Genomic DNA, 25,355 nt, shown 5'->3' on the forward strand with positions numbered 1-25,355 from the left:
GTCTCTCTGGCCACATGCTCTAGATGGCCCTGCGAGGAGTTACCAGACAATCATTTACAAGGGAAGTCTCCATTTGTAAAGGTATCTCCCTCTCTGTATTGGGAAGAGAGGGGATGACCTCATTTCTAGAGACTTATCAATGTAGAAGGTGAGGCCTTAAAACTGCATAATAAACCTTACTCTTGTTTATAGTGCTTTAGTGATAATCTCCTGTAACTAACACCCCCGCCCCCAACATCCTCCTTGTCTTTGGTTGGACATGGTATTTAAGACGAGAATCTCTGCTACTGTGTTGATAAACGCAGTGTCCCTGCTTTCTCCCATGTATACATGTTATTAAACTTGGTATTATTTTCTCCTGCTAACCTGTCTTGTTATTTGGCCAGCCATAAGAACCTTAAGGAAAAGGACAGAGGGAGATTCCCTCTCTTCCCCCGACACCTTTCAGAAATGTAATACAATCAGGCCTTGTATTTTGACTAAATTTAAAGAATACTATGAACATAATAAATTTTTTTATTAGACATTATCATAATTGGTTCTATAATTAAACTCTAGAGGGCGCTTTTTGTAAAAGGGCATCTGATATTTTCAGGGTAGAATCATCTTTGCTGGAGCTTAAGGACTAACAGAGGATCATAAAACAAAACACCAGACTTTTGCTGTTACACGTCTCTCCGTCTGTCTCCACATGTGTGTATGTGCCGGTGCGGGTGTACGTGCGTCTGTAAGAGAAGAGACAAGGAGGACCAGACTGGGCTGGCAAAGATTATGCTACGTGAGGGGATCCAGGGAGAAGGCAAATCAGAAGGCATGATGGGATGGTGGATGGGCTTACTGAGGGCTCAGGCAACGTTCAGACTCTGAAATAAGTTAGTATGTCACTTCTCTGGGATAAGTGAGTCTCCTTAGAAGCCAATTAACTCTGATGAATGGGAATGGGGTCTAGGGCAGTCACCCTCCACTGAGGGAGAGCTCAGACCTGTAGGGCAGGTCCCTCCCTGGGTTCTGACTCAGTGTTCGGGGCCCACCTCCATGATGACAATGAGATGGGAGTGGCAGCACCCTGGGAGGGCACCAGCAGGAAGGAGACTGAACACTTGGCTATTAATGATTGCCTCCTGCTATGTGAGTATGGTAGAAATCAAAGACAGAATTACTGACAAAATTGTGCTGGTTTTCTGCTGGCTCCTTCAGAGGGCCAATACTGTATTAAAATGAAGAAGCTGAATCAATTTATTATTCAAATGCTCATTCACCTAAGAAGCTGCTAAAAGGAAGCCAAAAGAAACAAGAAAGTGAATGATAACAAACCATCATTATGAATGAATAAAGGGGATTAACCGGGAGGAAAGGCAGGCGGGATGCAAGCTAGGAAATAATGCCCTCCTGGGTAGACCCTGGGAGCCAGGTGAAAAGGCTTCTCCTCAGTGTGGAAGTTCAGGGGATGTAAGACAAGCACATCCCCAATTCCAGGTAAGTACACCTTTCAAAACAGCAGAAACCAGTTTCAGCTGTGCCCATGATTACAGATGTAATAATGCTCCAAAACAACCATGTCCAGCATACATCCATGTAATATATAACATCTGATCAGCAAGCACCATCAATCCCAGACCCAGCACTGGAAATTCTTTTAGGGATTCAATTATCCTAGAAAGTAGTGCTTTTCAATGTTTAAGGTGGCAGAACACCTGGAATTCTTAGAACTTTCTGTAAAATATCATGAAGTACTGATATACGTCATTTCATCACACAAATTAGGAACATTTTTACTAGCGGACAATGAATATATGTATACAATATAAAAATCAAACCACTAACACAAATACCCATGATGAAAAACCAATCTATCAAACCTAACAGGATCAGCTGATTTCACATTTTTCATTATTATTCATTTGGTACTCATTCATTTTCTCTTCCAGTAGGCAAGCTATAGCAGGTAACCAAAGTTTTATTAAAATAATTTTGAGGAAGTTCTCAAAATTACAAAGATTTATTTTCCTAAAAATTGGAAAAGACCACTTGACTCAATAGCAGGAGAATTCTACTGGAATATATCTGAGAATCACTGCACTAAAGAAAACGAATCTAGCATTGTTTTAAGCAGCAGATTCAAACACACTTCCAGTCCACAAAAATGACAAGCAAATTAAAATGAATTTACACTGACAAAGGAAAATAGAAAAAAGTTAGACAACTAGTTGAAGGCCATTAAACACAAGGTGTTCAGAAGTGCTCCTCACATCTCTCTTGTAGGTTAAAGTAATACTGTAAGTCTCCTAACTGGGACTCAAAATAGTGAGATTCAGTACAAAAGCACAAGAAAACATATCAAGGTCTCACTTATTGCTTTTTGAGTTTTTCTTATCTGCTTGGCCTATCTGCACAGATTCCCTCACAAAAGCCATCACTGAATGGAAGCTTTCCCACTCAGTTATCAAGCTCAAATGTTCCTTATCAAATCCCACCTTAAAATAAGTTTCGTTTTTCTAGAAGCCTATCACCAATAGCTCAACAACTGCTCTTCAAAAGGTGAGAAATATAAGTTTAAGAGAATAAAAGGGAAGATGAGCCATAAGGAACTGATCAAGTCTCAGATCAAGGCGCTGGCTGGCTTGGTTCCTGGTGAGGGCCCACTTCCTAGCTTGCAGACGGCTGCCTTCTTGTTGTGTCCTCACAGGGCAGAGAGAGGAGGAGAGCTCTCTCAGGTCTCTTCTCATAAGGGCACTAATCCCATCACGAGGGCCTGACCCTCATAACCTCATCTAACCTTAATTACCCACTAAGGGCCCATCTCCAAATACCATCACATTGGGGGTTCAGGCTTCAACATATGAATTCTGCAGGGACACAACTCAGTCCATAAGAACACCGCTGCCACCATCTTGTTCCTGGCCTAAGGATGAGGTCAGCACTGAGGATGACAGAGCAGGGAAACGGAAAGGACCTGGGTCTTTGATGACAAAAGTGAAGGGCAGTATCAACCAATCCCAGGGCCTGCTTTACTCCCGGACTTCCAGAAATAAACAAAAATGTGTTTATTGTTTAAGGCAGTTCAAGACAGTGTTCCCGTTATTTGTAGCCTGGTATATCAAGATAATTAATAGGTAAATGTTCAACAAGGCCAGAAAGCCAAGTTTGAAAAAAGAACTCTGATGGATGGCTTTTCCATAATTCAAATTTACATTTCATTGAAAAGAATTTAAGGGAGGTATCTTAAAATGACGATCCTACCCCTGTCACTCTGCTCCCCTACCATGTCTCCTTTTTATAAATACCAGTAACAGCAGAATCTTTGCTCTTGGTGTGGCTGGGCCAGCACAAAGCAGGATCGAGGGGCTGTTCATGTGCTGGGTGTGGAGGGATAAGAAAAAGACCCCTGTAGCCCCTGAATGTGTTCCCCTGGCCTGCAGTGGTGCTATACTCTGCCACATGAGCCACTCCTTCAGCTGGAGTGACCAACAGTTCCCTAGACATGGGCCATGCTGGTCTGTCTTCAGGCCTGTGCTCCAGCCATTCCTCTCTTAAAATCTGGAATGGCTAATCTCCTTTCATCAGCCAAACTAATCACCATGGCTATTCTGGTTTTCTATTGCTTGTAATAGCTAACCTGAATTTAGTGGTGTAAAACAACAATCGACAACTTTTTGTTATGCTCATGGCTTCTGCGGGTCAGGAATTTGGACAGGGCACAGGGCAGGTGGCTTGTCTCTGCTCTGCAATGTCAGGGACCTCAGTCTGAATATCATGGGGTGATGTGGAACACAGGTGACTGGAATTATCTGGAGGCTTCTACACTCACATCTGGAGCCTGGGCTGGACTAAATTCAGGCTCAGCTGGGCCTGCTGACTGCAACACTGACACACGGCCTCTCCCTGAGGCTTGTTTGCTGTTAGCCCCACTTTCTTGGAAACCTGGCCATATTCCAGTCTCTCCTACCTTATTTGAATCTTAAACAACCAAGACTTGACCCCTAGAGTCTCCTCTCCAACTTTTGAAACCATAGGTAAACTTGTTCCACTCAGAATAAACTACTTTTAGATCTCAAATTTGTATTGAAAGAGGTCTCATTTTTCTGCAGCCCTCGTGGAATTTGGGCTGCTGGTTCCCTCCCTAGCAGAGATGCAGGCCTGCTATATTCTCTCATCAGCCTCCCTAGTCTCTCTTTCCCCCTGCCCTCCCTTTCTCCCTCTCCCCAATCGCCTCCTCCCTCCTCCTCCCTCTACATCTCTTATTTGGCTCCCGGAGTGCTGGGATAGGGCCTCTTAACACTCCATTGAGACATCTCCCCAAAAATGTTGTAACTCACTTAAACATCAAATGATAAGAGGGATTCTAGGAAAACAGTCGCAGCACAGCCTTTATTTTTAAAAATCTCCCTGAATTCCCTTATATAAATATAAAAAAAAGATAGAACAACTAGGAGAGCAAACCAAAAATTCACGCATAATATCTATGACAAAATTATGTGACAAAATATGAGTGAGTGGAACAAACTACTGATAGCAACTAAACCCCCATTATATCTGCAATTGTACAGAAGGAAGTGGAGGGACAGCAAAAGTATGAATGACGTTCCTGAGAATGCAAGAACCTCCACATCGTCAAGCGGTACTCACTGGCAGGCTGAGGTGAGAAGGGCAGCCCATCTGGAAGGGGGCTGCAGGTCCATTTCAAGGGTTAGAACAGAGGGACTGCGGTAGGTGCAGGAGCAATCCGGGCCCTACCACTCCAGAACCTTACCAGTCTAAGTGCCCTTTCAGCAGAGCTCTGCACTGAGGAGAAGCTGCTGGGAGTGAACTCGAAATTGAACTTAACTGGGACAATAACGGCAGAGGAAGAATCTTCCCATTTCAAGTGGAGGAGGGGAAAAGAGCCAAGGGATCTAAGAAAGTAAGAGGCCACATACAAACATTCTGGGAGAACAACAGAAGAGGGAGCTCTGGAGCCATAAAACTAGGAAAGCCAGCCTGGCCCACCTGCCCCTCCTGAGTGCAGGAGAACTCCTCTCACCAGACATAGGCCCAGAAAAGATTCCAGGTCTCTTTATCAGTAAAGCGCAGGTAACGACACCTCCACTGCATAGGGCTGCGGCAGCAGATGAGATAATGTATGTAAAGCAGCTGGCACAGCATCGGGTACACAGTAAGCACTCAAAGATGATCGAAATTATTACCATTATTATAAACATAAGCATATCAAGTTTATATAACAACCTTAAGCCTAACTCTAACAAAAGATTAAAGATTTCAGTTAGGCCACAGTGAAGTGTGGTAAAACACCACTGTCCCACTCCAGAGGACATTTCCCAAGTTGTCCACCCCGGACTCAGCGCCCTTCTCCGCAGAACAGTACTACCCAGTACATAATTGCTCAATTCTGCCTCTCGCCTTCCCTTTCCCCAGCTGCAGGCTGACCCTTTTCCAGCTGCTCACACATCCTTGCTTCAGAGAGCCTCTTACAGCTCCCTGGTCTACGATTTTCCTTTGTGATCAATTTTCCGCCCTGATTATCTTGTTTCTGGAAGGTATCTCAGCTTTTAGGAAAACTTCTGATCACACCCAATTGGATGATGATTTCCTGGTTGAACTCGCAGAGTTCTGGAGCCTCGCTGGTGACCTCATGTACTGATGCTAAGCACAAGCTCTACTTACGGTGCATCATACCCAACACTTCTCAGTGAAAAGGGCTAAATAAAACAAACTGTCCATTTTGTCAGGATTCTGATTCATTGATGCTAGAAATTAAATTTATCAAATTGCTAAGAGTCATAGTAGGAGAGACAGAAGCCAAGTTCATTTCTGACTTAAAAAAAAAAAGAGGTTGGCCATTCCCTTTATATGTCATGTATGTCCCTGCATCTTGACTTCCAGAACCACACTATCAGATTACCATTAACTATCAAATGCCAACATGTGCCAGCCACTGTACCAGGTGCTTTAGCTGAAAAAATCAATCTGATGAAGATAGTAAACTAGAACTTTGAAGTCAAATTTAATTAGTCAAAAGATGATACTGGTCAAAAGGAGATCCAAGACTATAATCACAAAAGGTCATGGCTCTGCCAGTCTTCCTGTGGTCTAGAGCAGGGAAAGAGAAAGAGAACATTCCAAACAAATCAGTAAGTTCCTGATTTGTTTCTTGTGATCATCTCTAGTTAAAGAAAGGGAATTAGGGACAGGGCTAGCCTGACAGGAGAAATAAAAGGGAACAGGTTCATATTCTGGATAATTTTTCATAAATGTGTACAAAACATAATATTATGAAATCACATATTCTCCATGTCAGCAGACGGTTATGAGTTTGGAAGGCTTTCTAGTAACCACACATAATAAAATAAGAAAGTACTGTGTATAATCTAAAAGGACAAATTGTTAAAAGACTTGGGAGGGCTCATCACAAGGAAAGAAAGATGAAATGGAAGGGGAGAAAACTGTTCCACCAATAGATTTAAAAGGTAAAAGACAAACTAAATTAGAAATGACTTTGTCAAAGCTATGCATTTCATAACGAAAACTGAAAGTGGCCAAACAATATCTGGTTTCCCCGGCCTTCAGAAAGGAAGCAGCAGCCAAGTGGAAGCGACTATGAGGGAGAAGGGAAGAAGAGACACCAGGTAGGCTTCAGGGTGCTGATACTATTTCTTGACTGGGTGGGGGTTACCAGCTGTGTTCACTCTGTGATAATTAATGGAGCAGTACACTCATGATTTGTTCACTAGTATGTAGGCTATACTTCAATAATAAAATTCATTTTAAAAAGAGCACATGACAAGGACTTCTGCTTCTTGTAAAGGCATCCTAGGTAATGCAGGCCAATCCTTGCACTAAGAACAAAAAAAAGTATAAAAAATATCTCTTTGATAGCTTAGAGAGATAAGGCAGTGATGAATTACAGGATCAAAACCTAGAAAAAAAGGAAATTCAGAGAGATAAGCCTAACATCTGGGGCAATTTTTCTTTGAAGGGCATGTGCCAATTCCAGAAAAGGCAGCTGAGAGTCTGAGAAGCTGAGTGGAGCTCCAGGCAATCCCACAGAGTGGGAGAATAAAAACTGAAGTCCAGGTCTACCAACGAAGGGGAACCCTAATAAATCACCCACACTTTGAACTGGAACTTCAAAGGGCTGCTTCCTGTGGATAATGGTGAAACTGAGTCTGGCCCTCAAAGGGACCAAGGCCTGGCTTCACACTGTCTCAATTCTTCAACCTGGATGAAAGGGACCCAGGATCACTTCTGCCCCAGGCGCCTGCCAGAAGCAAATGCAAATCCTCTTTAGAGGAGGAAAACTTCCTTGTCCTCAAATCACTCCCAAAATGCTCCTACACAATATCCATTCAAAAATTGCCAGAGATTTGAGAAAAACAAGACAAGAGTGATTAAAAAGCGAGAGAAAGAAAAGAAAACAGAAGCAGACCCATGGGGAAGAAATGGAGATCCAGTCTCTAAGGTACTTATACTGTCTGGAAAGAAAGTAAAAATATTAATTAACAATAGATTTTGAAAGGTCAGAAACTTATAGATGAAACAAAAATTAGTAAATATATAGGTGATTAGAATCATGTAATTATTAAGCTCGAGCTAACGGAAACATACAGAACCCTACCCAATGAAGAGTGAATATACATGTTTTCAAGCATTATGGGCATTTATAAACATTGGCCATTACTATGGCCAATCAACAAAGACCAAAGCACAGATGTTGTTCAGAACACATTTTCTGCCAACAATGTGATAAAATTGGAAATCTATAATGAAAAGAGAATCCTCTTTTCCCCTAATATGTTTAGAAACAACCAAAAATCATTTTACATAATACCTATGTCAAAGAAAAAGATATAATAATTATAAACATTTAGATAATTAAATTAAAATACTTAAAACTGAATGGGAGTGATAGCATTATTTGTCAAAACCAGTGGGGTGCAAGTCAAGCAGTACTTACATGGAAATTTAAAGCCTCAAAAGTATATGTTCTAAAATGGGAAAGATTGAAAATTAGGCATTCAACTCAGTTAGAAAAAACCACCTGGTAAAACCAAGCAAAGTAAAAAGGGAATAATAAAGATAATAACAGAAAGAAACGAGATTTTTAAAAAGCAACAGATGGGATGAAATCTGATTATTTGGAGAAATTAATAAAATAGACAAATCTCATGCAGGATTGATTGATGAAAAAAGTTGGGCAGACAAAATTATGAATGAAAAAGAAACATAATTATTGACACGGTAAAAATTCTAAAATATAGGGTCCAGCCCCGTGCCCTAGTGGTTAAGTTTGGCATGCTCTGCTTTGGCGGCCCAGGTTCAGTTCCCGGGCGTGGACCTACACCACTTGTCGGCAGCCATGCTGTGGTGGTGACCCACACCCAAGATACAGGAAGACTGGCAACAGATGTTAGCTCAGGGATGATCTTCCTCAGAAAAAAAAAAAAAAAGAAAAAAAGAAAAAAAATTGTAAAATATAAAAGCTGCCCACAAATTTGAAAACTTAGAAAAGTATTAAGAAACTAGAAAATTTTTCTAGTACACTCTACATTTTCAAAATTGACTCAAGATGAATGAAAACATCAATATACGTATAAGCATTTAAGAAACAGAAAAAGTAGACAAAAATTGAGAGAATTTTCATCAGTGCACCTGTCTTGCAAGAAATGTTAAAAGTTCCTCTGGTTTAACCTCTGCAGGTGTTCTCAGTATCCCCGACTCCTGCCTTTGCTCTAGGGCACCCACCTCTTCTGACTGAGGCCAGAAGCCTATGGTGAGAAGGGTGGGAAAGGCTGGGGAACCAGGTTCAGGTCGGTCAATGGAGACTTCTTTTAACATCTCCCGCACAGACACTGAGTGACAGTTAATGCCTACTTTGCTGACCATCTGGTCTGAGGACTGCTGCCCTCTTGGAAGCCTGGTTCTGGACTTGTAAAAATTTAAACCAAAATAAAGATAAGGAAAGTCTTAGATTTTTCAGATCAAAGTAGGTGAGCTAACAGGAGAGGCACAGGCAAGACTGGGGCATGAAGTGCCAGGCAGAACAGGAAGGGGATACACTGACAGCCCCACCTGCTGGCACCAGGTTATCTTTTCAAAAGTGTAATGCACAACCTTACTTTGGGAACAAAAGCGATCATTTGTGGGGCAGCAAGAAAAAGCTCAGGGGGCCACTTGTTGAGGGGCAGAGGTCAGGTCCAGGAAAAACAAGAGACAGTGGTGAAGAAAAAAAGCAAGTGAAGCAGACACCTGAAGGCATCATCACATCTGAAGGAACACTGAATCCATAAACATGCTTCCAGCTCCGCTTAGAGTGACTTGCGGGTAAATTCTACAAGAAACACAGTTTTATGCAAGAATTTCAGATGCAAGAACCTCCTTCCCATATTTAACTTTGAAGAGGGGCTAAATTAAAATCACTAGAGGAGATTCACTTCATGTGATCACATTTTTATGACCCTGAGAAACCAAGGCTTTCATTTATTTAGTGTAAAAGGCAGCATTACGTTTTGCTGTCAGCCATACTCCAGGGGGGAAGGAACAAAGCAACTCTGCGAGTGCTTTGCTCAGCTTGAAGAAAGGCACACAGCACTTCCTCAGCTTATTTGAGGCTGGAAGGCACAAAAATCAATACGGACAGAGCAAAAGGTCAAATTGCCACCGCTTAGTTTTCTTTTCTTTTCCTAATTAAATAATCTCATTTGCTTCTGGAGCTTCCTTATTCAACCTAATGAAATATTATCTCTGATATTCCAGTTTTTTAGGCAGTAGAGAGTTACTGGGAACCAGCCCAGGGTATCAGTTAAGAATACAGACTCTGGACCCAGACGGCCGAGCTCAAAGTACACTGAGCCACTTTGTGACTTTGAACATAACTTCTCTGTGTCTCAGTTTTCTCCTTTGTAAAAGGGTAATGATGATAGGAATAAATGGATTATTATAAACAAAGCTCTTCACAACAGTGCCTGGCACAGAGTGGGTGCTATTGAAGGGTATATCACCATTATGATTGTGATTTGCATGGTAGAGCACAGAAATTAAGAGCATGAATTCTGGCATCCGGCGGTCAGTTCGAATGCTAGCTGCACCTCTAAGGTTATTTAATCCTTCTAAACCTCACTTGAAATACTCCACTTGGCATCTGCAGCACAACTTCTTGGTTCTCTTGATTCTTCCCTGCAGCTTCGCCTCAAACTCCTTTGCTGTTTCCTTCTCATTTTCCTGACCTTGAATGTGGAGCCAGGCCTTGGGCTGCTTTCCTATTCACACTCATTGCCTAATGTTCTTCTCAGGGTCCACGGCTTTAAAGTGCATTTATACTCTGATGATTCAGTAAAGTTGCAGGATACAAAATCAACATACAAAAATCAGTTGCATTTCTATATAACAATCCAAAGAAAACAATCCCATTTACAATAGTACCAAAAAGAATAAAATACTTAGGAATAAATTTAACCAAGGAGGCAAAAGACTTGTACATTAAAAACTACAAAACACAGCTGAAAGAAATTAAAGAAGACACAGACAAATGGAAAGATATCTCATATTCATGGATTGAAAGATTTAATATTGTTAAAATGTTCACACTATCCAAAGTGAGCTACACATTCAATGCAATCCCTATCAAAATCGCAATGGCATTTTTCACAGAAATAGAAAAACCAATCCTAAAATTCATATGGAACCACAAAGGACTCTGAATAGCCAAAATAACATGGAGAAAATGAACAAAGCTGGAGAAGTCACATCTACTGATTGCAAAACATATTACAAAGCTACAATAATCAAAACAGTATGGTACTGGCATAAACACAGACACACAGACAAATGGAACAGAATAGAAACCCAGAAATAAATCCACATATATATAGTCAACTAATCTTTGACAAGGGCATCAAGGAGGCACAATGGGGAAAAGATAGTCTCTTCAACAAATGGTGCTGTTATTCACGTGCAAAAGAATAAAACTGGACCCTTATCTTACACTATACACAAAAATCAACTCAAAATAGACTTAAAAATCAACTTAAACATAAGACCTGAAACTGTAAAACTCCTAGAAGAAAACATAGGGGAAAAGCTGCCTGACATTGGTCTTAGCAATGACTTCTTAAATATGACAGCAAAAGCACAGGCAACAAAAGCAAAAATAGATAAGTGGGCCTACATCAAACTAGAAAATTTCTACACAGCAAAGGAAACAATCAACAGAGTGAAAAGGCAACCTACAGAATGGGAAAAATATCTGCAAACCATATATCTGATAAGAGGTTAACATCCAAAATACAAAAGGAACTCTAACAACTCAATTGCAAAAAACCAAATAACCTGATTAAAAAATGGAGAAAGGATTTGAATAGATATTTCTCAAAAGACGATATATAAATGGCCAACAGGTATATGAAAAGATGCTTAACATTACTTATTATCGGGGAAATGCAAATCAAAACCACAATGAGATATCACTTCATACTTCTTAGGATGGCCATTATTAAAAAAAAAAGAAAGAAAAGAAAAGAACAAGTATTGTTGAGGATGTGGAAAAACTGGAACCCTGTGCACTATTAGTGGGAGTGTAAAATGTTGCAGCCGCTATGGAAAACAGCATGGAAGTTCCTCAAAAAATTAAAAATAGAACTACCATATGATCCAGCAATCTCACTCTGGGTATTTATCCAAAAGAACTGAAATCAGGATCTCAGAGACATAGCCTCACTCCCATGTTCACTGCAGCATTATTCACAATAGCCAAGAGGGGGAAACAAACTAAATGTCATCGACAGATGAATGGATAAAGAAAATGTAGTATATAAATGCAATGGAATATTATTTAGCCATAAAAAGAAGGAAATCCTGTCAGATGCTACAACATGGATGAACATTGAGGACCTCATGCTACACGAAATAAGTCAGTCACAGAAGGACAAACACTGGTTGCTTCCACTTATATGAGATATCTGAAGTAGTCAAATTCATAGAAGTAGAAAGTAGAATGGCAGTTGCCAGGGGCTGGGGGAAGAGGGAAATGAGGATTTACTGTTCAATGAGTATGAAGTTTCAGTCATTCAAGATGAAAAAGTTCTAGGGATATGGTATACGACAGTGTGCTTACAGTTAACAATATTGTACTGTACATGTAAAAATGTTAACTTTTCAATAAATGGTGCTGGAACGGGATATCCACACGAACAAAAATGAATCTAGACACAGATCTTATACCCTTCACAAAAATTAACTCAAAATGGATCACAGACCTAAATGTAAAATATAAAACTATAAAACTCCTAGAAGATAACACAGCAGAAAGCCTAGATGACTTTGGGTATGGTGATAACTTTTTATTTGTTTATTTATTTTTTATTTTTTTGTGAGGAAGATCAACCCTGAGCTAACATCCACGCTAATCCTCCTCTTTTTGCTGAGGATGACCGGCTCTGAGCTAACATCCATTGCCAATCCTCCTCCTTTTTTTTTTTTTCCCCAAAGCCCCAGTAGATAGTTGTACGTTATAGTTGCACATCCTTCTAGTTGCTGTATGTGGGACGCGGCCTCAGCATGGCCAGAGAAGCAGTGCGTCAGTGCACGCCTGGGATCTGAACCCGGGCCGCCGGTAGCGGAGTGCACGCACTTAACCGCTAAGCCACGGGGCCGGCCCTGGTGATGACTTTTTAGATACAACACTAAAGACATGATCCACGAACAAAATAACTAATAAGCTAGACTTCATTAAAATTAAAAAACTTATGCTCTGCAAAAGATAACATCAAGAGAATGAGAAGACAAGCCACAGACTGGGAGAAAATATTTGCAAAAGACACACCTGATAAAGGACTTATATCCAAAATATACAAAGAGCTCTTTAAAACTCAACAATAAGAAAACAAATAACCCAAGTAAAAAATGGGAAAAGATCTGAACAGACACCTCACCAAAGAAGATATACAGATGGTAAATAAGCATATGAAAAGATACTCAACATCATATGTCATTAGGGAACTGCAAATTAAAACAAGAAGATATCATTACATACCTATTAGAGTGGCTAAAATCCAAAAAAACTGACAATAACAAATGCTAACAAGGATTATAGAAACAAGAACTCTCATTTATTGCTGATGGGAATGCAAAATGGTACAGCCACTTTGGGAGACAGTTTGGGAGCCTCTTATAAAACTAAACATAGTCTTACCAAACAATCCAGCAATTGCACTCTTCGGTATTTACCCAAATGAACTGAAAACTTACGTCCACACAAAAACCTGCACATGGATGTCTACAGCAGCTTTATTCACAATTGCCAACAATGTGGAAGTCACAAAGATGTCCTTCAGTAGCTGAATGGATAAACTGCAGTACATCAAGACAACATAATATTATTCAGCACTAAAAAGAAATGATCTATCAAGCCACAAAAAGACATGGAGGAACCTCAAAGGCATATTACTAAGTGAAAGAACCCAATCTGAAAAGGCTACATACCGTATGATTTCAAGAATATGACATTCTGGAAAAGCCAAAACTATAAACTGTAAAAGGATCAGTAGTTAGCAGGGGGTGGGGGTGGGGGTATGAATAGGTAGAGCACACAGGATTTTTAGGGTACTGAAAATACTCTTTATGATACTATAATGATGGATACATGTCATTATACATTGTTCAAACTCATAGAATGTACAATACCAAGGGTGAATTGTAATATAAATTGTGGACTTTGGGTGATTATGATGTGTCAATGCAGGTTCCTCAGTTGTAACAAATGTACCACTCTGGTGTGGGATATTGATAATGGGGGAGGCTATGTATGTGTAGGGGCAGGCGGTATATAGGAAATCTCTGTACCTAATTCTTAATTTTATTGTGAACCTAAAACTGTTCCAAAAAATAAAGTCTTAAAAAATGTTAAGAGGATAGATCTCATGTTATGTATTATTTTATTTTATTTTATTTATTTATTTTTCCCCCCCTAAGCCCCAGTAGATAGTTGTATGTCATAGTTGCACATCCTTCTAGTTGCTGTACGTGGGACGCGGCCTCAGCATGGCTGGAGAAGCAGTGCGTCGGTGCGCGCCCGGGATCTGAACCTGGGCCGCCAGCAGCGGAGCGCGCGCACTTAACTGCTAAGCCACGGGGCCGGCCCTGAATTTTTTTTTAAACACAAAAAATATATGTATATCCAGAATTTGACACTTCTCACTGCTGCCACCCTGGCCCAAGGCACCACCACCTACTGCCTAGATTACTGTAATATTCTCTAAACAGGTCTCCTTGCTCCCACCCTGTCCCCTACAGTTCATTTTCCATTAGCAGCCAGAGTGGTTCTTCACCTCCCTTGAAGCACAATCCAAAGTTCTTCCTACAGCCTACAAGACCCTTTGTGATGTGGCCCACTGATATTTCTCTCACTCCATCTCCTACCTTCCTCACTCACCTGTTGTGGTCCAGCTGCACTGGCTTCTTTGCTGTTCCTAGAAACACCACGTATGCTCCCACTAGAGGGCCTCTGTACTTGCTGTTCCTGCTGCATGGTATTCTCTTCCTCAAGATATATCCCACTCATCTCCAAGACACTGAAGGAGAGAAATGAAACATAAATTGATAAACAAACAAATATACCAGGGTGAAAATTAAGGTAACAAAGAATAAAGCAGGTTAAATAGACAGAGAAGGCATGGGTACAATTTAATGTGGCTTACTCTCACTCACTTTAGATCTCCTCTCAAATGTCAAATCACCACAGAGACTTTCCCTGAGTATCCTACACTAAATTGCATCTATGCATTCTCTATGCACTTAACCTGCTCATTCTTTGTCATAATATTTTCACACAGATTGTTTATTGGTTTGTGTTTTCTTCCTCCCCTCCACACGCATGATCATAAATACCATAAGAGCAAGAGTAGTGCCTGGGACAGAGTAGGCACTCAGTAAATATTTAATGTTAAATGAACAAAGTCCTATACTAGCTATCTATAGACTCGTAACAAACTACCCCAAAGCTTTGTAGCTTAAAACAACAACCATTTTGGGGCCGGCCCCGTGGTGTAGTGGTTAATCGTGCGCTCTCCACTGCTGGCAGCCTGGGTTTGGATCCCGGGCGCGCACCACGCACCACTTGTCAGGCCATGCTGTGGTGGCATCCCATATAAAGTAGAGGAAGATGGGCATGCATGTTAGCTCAGGGCCAGTCTTCCTCAGCAAAAAGAGGAGGATTGGCATGGATGTTAGCTCAGGGCTGATCTTCCTTACACACACACACACACACACACACACACAAAACAATAATAAAAAGAAAAAAACCACCACCATTTTATTATATCTAATGACTTTGTGGATCAGAAAATCAGTCAGGGCTTGGCTGAGTGGATTCTTCTGTTTTAGGTATTATTGAGAGAGGTTATTCAGTGATATCAGCTGGTGGATGCACTTGGTAGAGGGTCCAAGAAGGCTTCGCCTACATGTCTGGTACTTTGGAGGGGATAGCTCCAAGGATGGGCACAGCTGGGACCACAGTCTAGAGCACCTACACATAATTTCTTTACCACGGCAGTCTCAGAATAGTCAGACTTCTTACATGGTGGTTCAGGGTTCCAAGAACACATGTTCCAGCAAAAAGAGTGGCAACTGCACGGCCTTTTATAACTCAACTTTGGAAGTCATAGAGGATCAATTCTACCATGCTCTATTTGGTTAAAGCAGTCATAAGCCCATCCATATTCAAGGGAAGGGGAGAGAGATCCCATCTTTTAATAAGAGGAGTGTTGAAGAATTTGCAGCCATATTTCAGATTGCTACAACCCCATACTTCACAGTACAGAGCTTTGGGCCTACTAGGTATTCAGGAAATTTTGGTTGACTCAAAATGGAATTATAAAATGGGATTTTCAACTAAGGTACTATAACTAGAAGAGAGAACAGTTTGGTTCTTTAATACAGGGGTTTATAAAAAATAATTAATTTTAAATGGTCTACATAATTTCAAAACCAAAAAACTAAACATCAAACTCAAAACAGACCATCTATGAGGGGCTCACCAATACACTGGACATAGCTGAGGAAAGAATCAGTGAGCTTGAGGATATGTCAGTACAAATTTCCCAAACTGAAATGCAAAGAGAAGAAAGAATGAAAAAAAAATGGGACAGAACATCCAAGAATTGTAGGATAATTACAAAGGGTGTAACATACAAGTAATGGGAATACCAGAAGGAGGAGAAAGAGAGAAAGGAGCAGAAGGAATATTTGAAGTAATAATGGCTAAGAATTTTCCGAAGTTAACAACATATACCACCAAACTACAGATCCAGGAAGCTCAGAGAACACCAAGTAGGATAATTACCCAAAAAATCTACACCTAGGAATATCACAAAAATCCTTAAAGTGTATGCACCTAACAACAGAGCATTGAAATACACAGGCAAAAAGTGATAGAACTGCAAGGAGAAATAGATAAAGCCACTATTATAGTTGAATATTTAGTCACCTCTGTCGGTGACTAACATATCCAGCAGGTAAAAAGCAGCAAGGATATAGCTCAACTGAATAGCACCATTAAATTGGATCTAATCGACATTTATAAGATACTTCATCCAACAACAGCAAAATACACATGGTCACATGGAACGTTTGCTAAGACAAACCACATTCTGGGCCATAAAACACACCTCAACAAAGTTACAAGAACAGAAGGCATAGAAAGTATGTTCTCAGACCACAACAGAATTAAACTGAGATTAATAACAGAAATATAGCTAGGAAATCTCAAAATATTTGGAGATTAAACAACACACTCCTAAACACATGGGTAAAAGAGGAAGTCTCAAAAGAAATTTAAAAATATTTTGAACTGAACGAAAATGAAAATACAACTTATCAAAATTTGTGGGATGCAGTGAAAGCAGTGCTTCCAGGGAAATTTATAGCACTGAATGCACACATTAGAAAAGAAGAAAGCTCTAAAAGTCAATAATCTAAGCTCCCACCTTAGGAAACTAGAAAAGAGAAGAGCAAATTAAATTCAAAGTGAGCAGAAGAAAAGAAGTAATAAAATTTAGAACAGAAACCAATGAAATTGAAAATAGACAAACAATAAAGAAAATCAAAAGACAAAAAGCTGGTTCTTTGGGGAAAAACCCAACAAAACGGATAAACCTCTAGCCAGGTTTATTAGTCTGCTCAGGTTGCCATAACAAAATATCACAAATTGGGTGATTTAGACAACAAAAATTTATTTTTTGCAATTCTAGAGGCAGGGAAGTCCAAGATCAAGGTGTCAGCTGATTTGGTTCCTAGTGAGACTTGCAGATGGCCACCTCTCACTGTGTCCTCACATGGCAGAGAAAGAAAGCTCTGGTGTCTCTTCCTCTTCTTTTAAGAGATCAGCCCTATTGGATAACGGCTTCACCCTTATGATCTCATTTAATCTTTATCATCTCCTCACAGGCAATCTCATTTAAAGCTCAGGGTCCTCTTCCAAGTTCACTGGTTGTTGGCAGAATTCAGGTCCTCGTGGCTATAGGACTGAGGCCCTCAGCTCCCACAGGGCACATACCATCGTCTGCCACGTGGCCTTCGTCACAAGATGGCAAGTTTGCTTCTTCAGGTGAACAGGAGAGTATCTCAGCTGCTTTGAATCTGATTTCAGTAAGTGCCCAGTCCCTTTTAAAGGTTGATATGTTTAGGTCTGGCCCACCCCGAACAATTCCTTTTTGATTACCTCAAAGTCAACTGATTTGGGGACTTTCATTATGTTTGCAAAATTCTTCATCTCTGTCACGTAACATAGCCTAATCACAGAAAGGAAATCCTTCAAACTCACAGTCCTGCCCGCACGCAAAGTGAGGGGATTATACAGAGTGTACATCAGGGGGCAGGAACCTCAGGGGCCATCTCAGAATTCTGCCCACCAGTGTATACAGTTAATCCTGATGAAACTAATGATGTCAGATTAATTCTCCTAAATCAAGTTACTCACCATACCACTCTTCTCTTAAAATAACCTTCAATAGTTCTGGAAAACACAGAGAAGGAACTTTAAATTCTTTACCCTGATATTCAAGGTCTTTCTCAAACATGACCCAGGCAACATTTTAAACCTTTACTCCAAGAAGCCCTGCTCAGTGAGCCCTTAGTCACACGCTTTGCTCTGCCCTCCCACGCCCTTTGTGTTCTCTGTATCTGCATTCCTTCTTGCACTCTTCCTCCAGACCTCATTCACTCCTTTCCCTGCTCCTTCTTATTCAAGCCTTTACAGCCTTCAAGATGCTGCATCAACACCGGGATAAAACCTTTCCTGACGCTTTTGACTCACACTGAGGTTATCTTCATTTGAATTTGTCCTCAAGTACTGTGGTGGATTGCAAAAAGCAACCGTAATCTTCTCATTCCTGTGTGCAATCATTTGCAATGTGACTTTGCCACTCATCCCATCAAGAGGTGGATTATATTTTTTCACCTCTTGACTCTAGGCTGGGTCCTGTGACTTTCTTTAGCCAATGGGACATGAGCAAACCTGACACAAGCAGACACTTTAAAGCATTTGTGCACTGGGGCTTGCCCTCTTGCTGTGCTGGGAACCCTGCTACCACCACCAGGTGACTGAGGTTGGACTACTCTACTGGACGATGAGGGACACCTGGCCAAATAATTCTTGTAGCCCCAAATGACACTGGGCCAACCACCTGGCACCTGAAAAATAATAAATGTCTGGTGTTTTAGGTCATGGAGCTTTGTACCAATGTTTGCAGCAAACTACTCTTTAAGAATGAGATTCAAGGTCCTCCTTTTTAACAACATTGCTTTTACTCAGCTTCATTCTAATATGCTTCCTTGTAAGAAATGTTAATTATAGCTTGCAATGAAGGAACTGTGCAGGAAGCACAAGCTGGTCTTCAATTATCTGGAAATATCCATGGGGGTGGGTCATGAACCTTCTCAAAGATGCTTGGCTTTTAAACAGAGAAGCAATCCATATGTCCATCAACAGATGAATGGATAAACAAAATGTGGTATATCCATACACTGGAATATTATTTAGCCTAAAAAGGAATGAAGTTCTGATACCTGCTACAACATGGATGAATCTTGAAAATGTTATGTGAATTGAAATAGACCAAAAGGACAAATATATAAGGGGGACAAAAAAGTTTTGGAAATAGGTAGTGGTGATGGTTGTACAATATCATGAACATAATTAACGTCACTAAATTGTACACTTAAAAATGGAAAATTTTATGTTATATACATTTTAACACAGCATTTAAATATTAATAATATAATATGCAAAAAACTCTTGAATTATACACTTTAAATGGGTGGATTGTATGGTACGTGAATTATATCTCAATAAAGCTGTTAAAAAGTTTTTTTAAATAAAACAAACAAAAAACAAGAGACAACACCACCAAAAGTCACCCTTGATTTCACTTTTCTCCTCAGATGGAAACTACGCTGCATACCGCACATCTATTTCCCCTTCACTGCCAGGAAGCTTAAGACCAAGTTTTATGTTCAAGGTCAGCAACTCAGCTGGCACATAGATGTGCTCAAACATAGTATCTATCATCATTCTTATCAAATCAGAGGTTCCGGTTTCCTGTTCAGATCCTTCTATGTGTCTTCCTTTGTCCCATCTCTTGATCTTTGTTAACTAAAATTCATTCAAGTGACTTTTCTCCAGACCCCCAACGGACCCTAAAGTAAACTGAGATAATGAACATTTGAGATCATAGTATTAGCTCTGTAAATATGATACTACAGTCTCAGATGAATAATTAACCCTCAGAGAAAAGGAGAAGAGCTCATGATAAAGAGGAAATAAGAGAACGCAGCGCCTCAAAAGCGGTGAGGACGTCAGCAGATTAACCAGAATCATTTAAACCACCTTTAACATATTCCTGGGTAGTCCTTTTTTTTTTTTTAAATGTTTATTTATTTATTTATTTTTTTCCCCCAAAGCCCCAGTAGGTAGCTGCATGTCATAGATGCAAATCCTTCTAGTTGCTGTACGTGGGACACGGCCTCAGCATGGCCCGAGAAGCGGTGGGTCAGTGTGCGCCTGGGATCCGAACCTGGGCCGCCAGCAGCGGAGCGCGCGCACTTAACCGCTAAGCCACAGGGCCGGCCCCTGGGTAGTACTTTTACCACAGAAAATCAATGGGCTCACATTTGGTAACAGACAGAAAACAACCATTGCTGACTGACCTTTCATTCTGGGACCATTCCATTAGGACAAACTATTCAAAAATTCCCCAAATGCCCATATTTTCTAACAAATTTTGGAAAACTATATCCCAAAATTCTGAGGAACTTGGCTTTAAGATCATAGGAAAAAGTCAGTCATATAGCAGAAGGAGAGAGAGAACATTCTTAATTCTATACACATACCCAACTTTTTTCATCTCAGAAAAAGCCTGAGTCCTGGGTAAGTACGCTAGTCCCCCAGTTAATCCACCAAACTACTTACTTGTTCAATGAATTGCTATAAAAAGAAGCCTACAAATACGAAACCCAAAACAGATACATTCTATCTCTAGTAATAAAGTTTCTGATGATGTAGTATATAATACCTGATGAGAGAAGTATTCTTACTAGAAAAATCCACTGGGGGGCCAGCCCGGTGGCGCAAGCGGTTAAGTGCGTGTGCTCTGCTGCGGCGGCCCGGGGTTCGCTGCTTTGGATCCCAGGCGCGCACTGACGCACCACTTGTCAAGCCATGCTGTGGCGGCGTCCCATATAAAGTGGAGGAAGATGGCCATGGATGTTAGCCCAGGGCCAGTCTTCCTCAGCAAAAAGAGGAGGATTGGCAGATGTTAGCTCAGGGCCGATCTTCCTCACACACACACAAAAACATCCATTTGGCTTGCCACTCTAATAAATCAAGTTTCCCAATGACAGGAATCATGTTGGTTCTTCCATCCACAGTACAAGTACTTTGTACTTGGATGTGCTATTAATAAATATTTCTTGAACATCACTTTAAAGTCAATCAGACTATAAATTAAAATTTTCACCATAAGTAGATAATGAATGGTAAGAGGCAATACATTAAAGATGCAACGCTGCTCTAAAAGAGAACATATCCCCTCATATACAAGGATGCCCACTTGGCTTTTCACTGTTGCTGGGACTGTTGAAAAGAAAGAGTGACGGCATCACAGTGTAACAGAAAATTCTAGTGGTGCCATGTGGGTTGGGGAGGCAGGCTGTATGGAAGGTCTGCCCCAACGGCCTATGTGTCATTCCTATGCCCCTAGCCTTGATTTCCTCATTTTTAAAAGGCGAGATCTACCTTAGTTTGTTACGTAGGTTCCTTCCACTCCTAAAAGAGATTTGATGCTATTAGAGTTATTTTTCATTGCAGAATTGGTTTTCAACAGTTTCCATGTTTTCTACACAATTCCACCTAGTACCTCCAATCAATAATAAAAAATTATACATGAGCTTTCATGAGTTGGATATTATAATAAGTGCTCAAAATGTATAACACTGATGTTGTTCCTATTTAACATTAAAGATTCCAGTGTCCTCATATTTACATTCAGAAAAGGAAAGCTGGCTTAGATATACACTTAGAAGAACTTATTAACTCATATTTAATCGTATGACAAAAATGACACCATGGCAAGGGATATTAGGATTAAGCAAATTAATTAGATACAAAGTTCCTAGCCTCTAAAGCTGAATTCCTAGTAAGTTTAACCGTTTGTCACCTTCTGTGTTACCACAACTTCAAAATGATTTGTTTTCTTAAAAGGCTGGAGGGTAGGGGTGGGGGGAATGACTTATGAATTAACCAGGGATTGTTTGGATATAATTATAAACTGCAAATCACCATGATTTCAATGGTATTCAGACTTTTAAAGCTATTTTATAAAAAAAGAAAAGAAAGCAAATTAGACCTTTGCTAAGAGATTATTTATGAGTAAGGAACTTATACATTCATGACTGAGTGCTCGACAATACATTCCCAGTGGAATGATCTCTAAAAATGTCTATAATTATAATGTTTTTTTTTTTTTAATAATTTTATTTATTTATTTTCCTCCCCCCAAAGCCCCAGCAGACAGCTGTATGTCACAGCCGCACATCCCTCCAGCCGCCGCATATGGGACTCGGCCCCAGCATGGCCGGAGAAGCGGCACGTAGGCGCGCGCCCGGGATCCGAACCCGGGCCGCCAGCAGCGGAGCGCGCGCACCCAACCGCCAAGCCACAGGGCCAGCCCTAAAAATGTCTATAATTATTTATAGAATAGTAAAAAAAAATTCAATGGCTTACTCTCTTGTTGGTGAGTTAGTGGAGGATTCCTTTTTTGAATCAGGAGAGCTTAGAGTTTGCAAAATACAATTATGTTTTTCGGTGGATAGGGCACCTCTTTCTTGCTCAGAGTGGATTAATTTTAAGGCCTCTATTCCATCTTCTCCCTCCATCTTGTCACTCAGATTTGGCTGTGGTTCTGGACTCTCTAAAATCAGACCATCTTCACTTACGGCAACTGTGAGGTCACTGCTGCTGCTCAGACTTTCCTCTTCCTGCTGTTGCTGCATTTTCCTGAAGGGCTTCTGTGCCTCGGGGTCCCCGTGAGGAGGATGATCTGGAAGAGGGGATATGAAGAGACTACTGATCACTAAGTGCAGGGAGAAGCGAGGTAAGACGTTCCACCTCACGGAGTGGGATTATTCATCAGTTAAAACATGTAGAAACAATCCATGATTAATTACAGTATTTAAAAACTCATTAAAAATATTTTATTAAATATATTAAAAATATAACAATGAGTTTAAAAATCAGAGAATTCGCTTGTAAGAATATTTTCACATACATATTTAAGAATTCATTAGAACGGAATTTGTTGGCAAAGTCACCACTGTACTTTGTTTTTTGACAAAAGATAAAATTAGAGAGTACACTTTGTTCTTACATAAGACCACTACCACCCAGAAAAACTAAATACCAACAAAAATCAGCAAACAACCTCAGGCTCTCACCCCACCTGAGAATCCTTCCTGAGCAGAATGCTTCTCTTGAGAACACTTACTTTCAGATGCACAGTATTCTGAGACTGATATTGGAGCGACTGGTAGTCTGGCACTGTCTTCCTTGACTTCAATATGTTCCCGTGTCAGTATTTCTCCCTCTGATGCCCCTGATCTGCTGGAACTGTCACACTTTAAATCAGTGGTTCTGCTCCCTGGACGTAATCTTCCCCGTAACAGGGAATGGAGTTCAGCAGACTTTTTGCTTTCAGATAAATTACTCTTGCCGTGACGTGAGTTGCTTCCTATCTCCAAGCAATGAGTCTGTTCCTCCTCAGACAATGGGCTGGCTGTGACTGGCGTTTTCTCACCAATCTGAAGAGATGTCCTTCCATCTATTTTGTCAGACTTATTTAAGCACTGTGTGCCACTATTAGTGCAGACTACATAGCTGTCTGTCACATCACTGCTCTGGCTGTCTGTCGCTGTGAACGTGGGTCAGGAATTGTTCTGAAGTTCTTCGTGGGTTGGGGAGATTTCTGCTCTGTACTAACATCTCCAGCGCTTGGGATGGCTGACATTTGGCGGCCCATAAAGATTGTTGCTGGTTGATACAATCCTCTTGACACAGCTGTCCCCAAGTTAATCCCTGCCTGCATTGCAACCTGCAGCACCAAAAGAGACGTGAGTTAAATGTATTGTGTATGAACAATTAGGTTGTTTAGGTTGTTTTCAGAAATGAAATGAGGTAAAGGAAGCATGACCATTGAAATCAACAGCTACCATGTTTATAAAACTCATGGCTTCCTACAAAATGAATGAGCAAAAAACTGGTATAGTCCATACTCTTTAATTTTAAAAACAGTGTTGGTTCACAAAGCAAATATTGTCAAGGAACTATGGAATCTATATTTTTCAAAAAGAAATGCATACATTGCACAACTATGTGAATGTACTTAACGCCACTGAATTGTACACTTAAATGTGGTTAAAATGGTAAATTTTATGTTATGTATATTTTAGCACAAGCCAAAAAAAAAAGCTGTGAGTTCTAGCCACTTTCCTCAGAGATGCTCAGATTTGATGGAGCTAGGAAGGTACCTGATGGCAAAAAAAAAAAGGGAGAGGGAGAGAGAGAGATGCATACAAAGGACTACCAGAGGTTTCAAAACTCTATTTCTGGTATTATGTGTAATATAAAAAACCCTCCAATAATCACATTCAAGATTGCATTATAATATTCTGCATATGTGCAAACAGCCATAATTTCTAGTCAACCTCAAATAACAACAACAGTTTTTCCTGAACATCTTCAAATAATTTTAAATACATTTAAAGCAATTTAAATTTACTGGCATGTCTATCAGGAGAATGAACATTGTCTCTTCCTTGAAAAGAGAGAGGGGAGGGGAGAGGTGGAAAAAGAAACAGAAGCAATTGGTTCAGTGGCTTGATCAAGGACGCGCAGTGGGAAGCAGAACTGGAAGTAACAACCCTGAAGCCTTGAGGAATTTAAGTGCTTTTCTTCCAAAGAGACCAAAGCATCTCCACATATACAGTAGCATTTAGTTCACAGAGCCCTACAGAATAGATGGGGAGACGTATTTGCACCCCTTTTCTGCATATGGAAAAACTGAGGCCCAAATGTTCAGACAGAAAATGCCATAAACACAGCTGAAACAGAATCAGGTGTTGCTTCTCTTCAAATATACCATCTCTTCTATTCCAAAAAATAAAAGAAACAACTTTGATGTTAAAAACAAATGAACAGAGATGTCAGAGAAAATGGTAGAATAAGAACCTCTCAAAATTCTATGTTTCATAAAAGAAACAGTGACACCGGAAAACATCTTCGACACTGGAAAATAACTTAGAATTCCGGAGATTAACCACAGGCTTGCAGCAATCAGGGGAGCATTTACTCAAGAAAAACAACTGAATCTTGGTAGGAACAGTACACTTTATGGTGCTTTAACTTGTCCTATTCTCATTTCCCACTCTTCAGGTCTGCGGTAACTTTGAAAATCCACAGCCTGTAACCCAGCAGTCTAACAGCTACTGGAAGGAGTGGAAAAGAGATGGAATTCCTTCAACGCCCCATGCTCAGAGAACTGTCATTACGTGACTTATCTGGTGGTTTCCTGGAAGGCTACACTCACAAGACTGTCTTTATTTGACTTAACTTGGAGCTCACACAGTGCAAAAAGCCTTCTCCTTGGGGGTATTTGTCAAAAATAATCAGAGACAGGGGCCGGCCCAGTGGCGCAGGCAGTTAAGTGCACGCACTCTGCTGCGGCAGCCCGGGGTTCGCCGGTTCGGATCCCCAGCATGCACTGACGCACTGTTTGTCGAGCCATGCTGTGGCGGCGTCCCATATAAAGTGGAGGAAG

General features: G+C 40.5%; 1 pseudogene; it reads right to left on the bottom strand.

The window, feature by feature from the left end:
- The window catches only part of LOC131401893 (centrosomal protein kizuna-like), a 67,586-nt pseudogene extending 43,962 nt beyond the window's left edge, over positions 1-23,624 (bottom strand).
- Between the last annotated feature and the right edge of the window lie 1,731 nt (positions 23,625-25,355).

The sequence above is a fragment of the Diceros bicornis genome (assembly GCF_020826845.1).
Source record: "Diceros bicornis minor isolate mBicDic1 chromosome 21 unlocalized genomic scaffold, mDicBic1.mat.cur SUPER_21_unloc_1, whole genome shotgun sequence".
NCBI classification, from domain to species: Eukaryota; Metazoa; Chordata; class Mammalia; order Perissodactyla; family Rhinocerotidae; genus Diceros; species Diceros bicornis.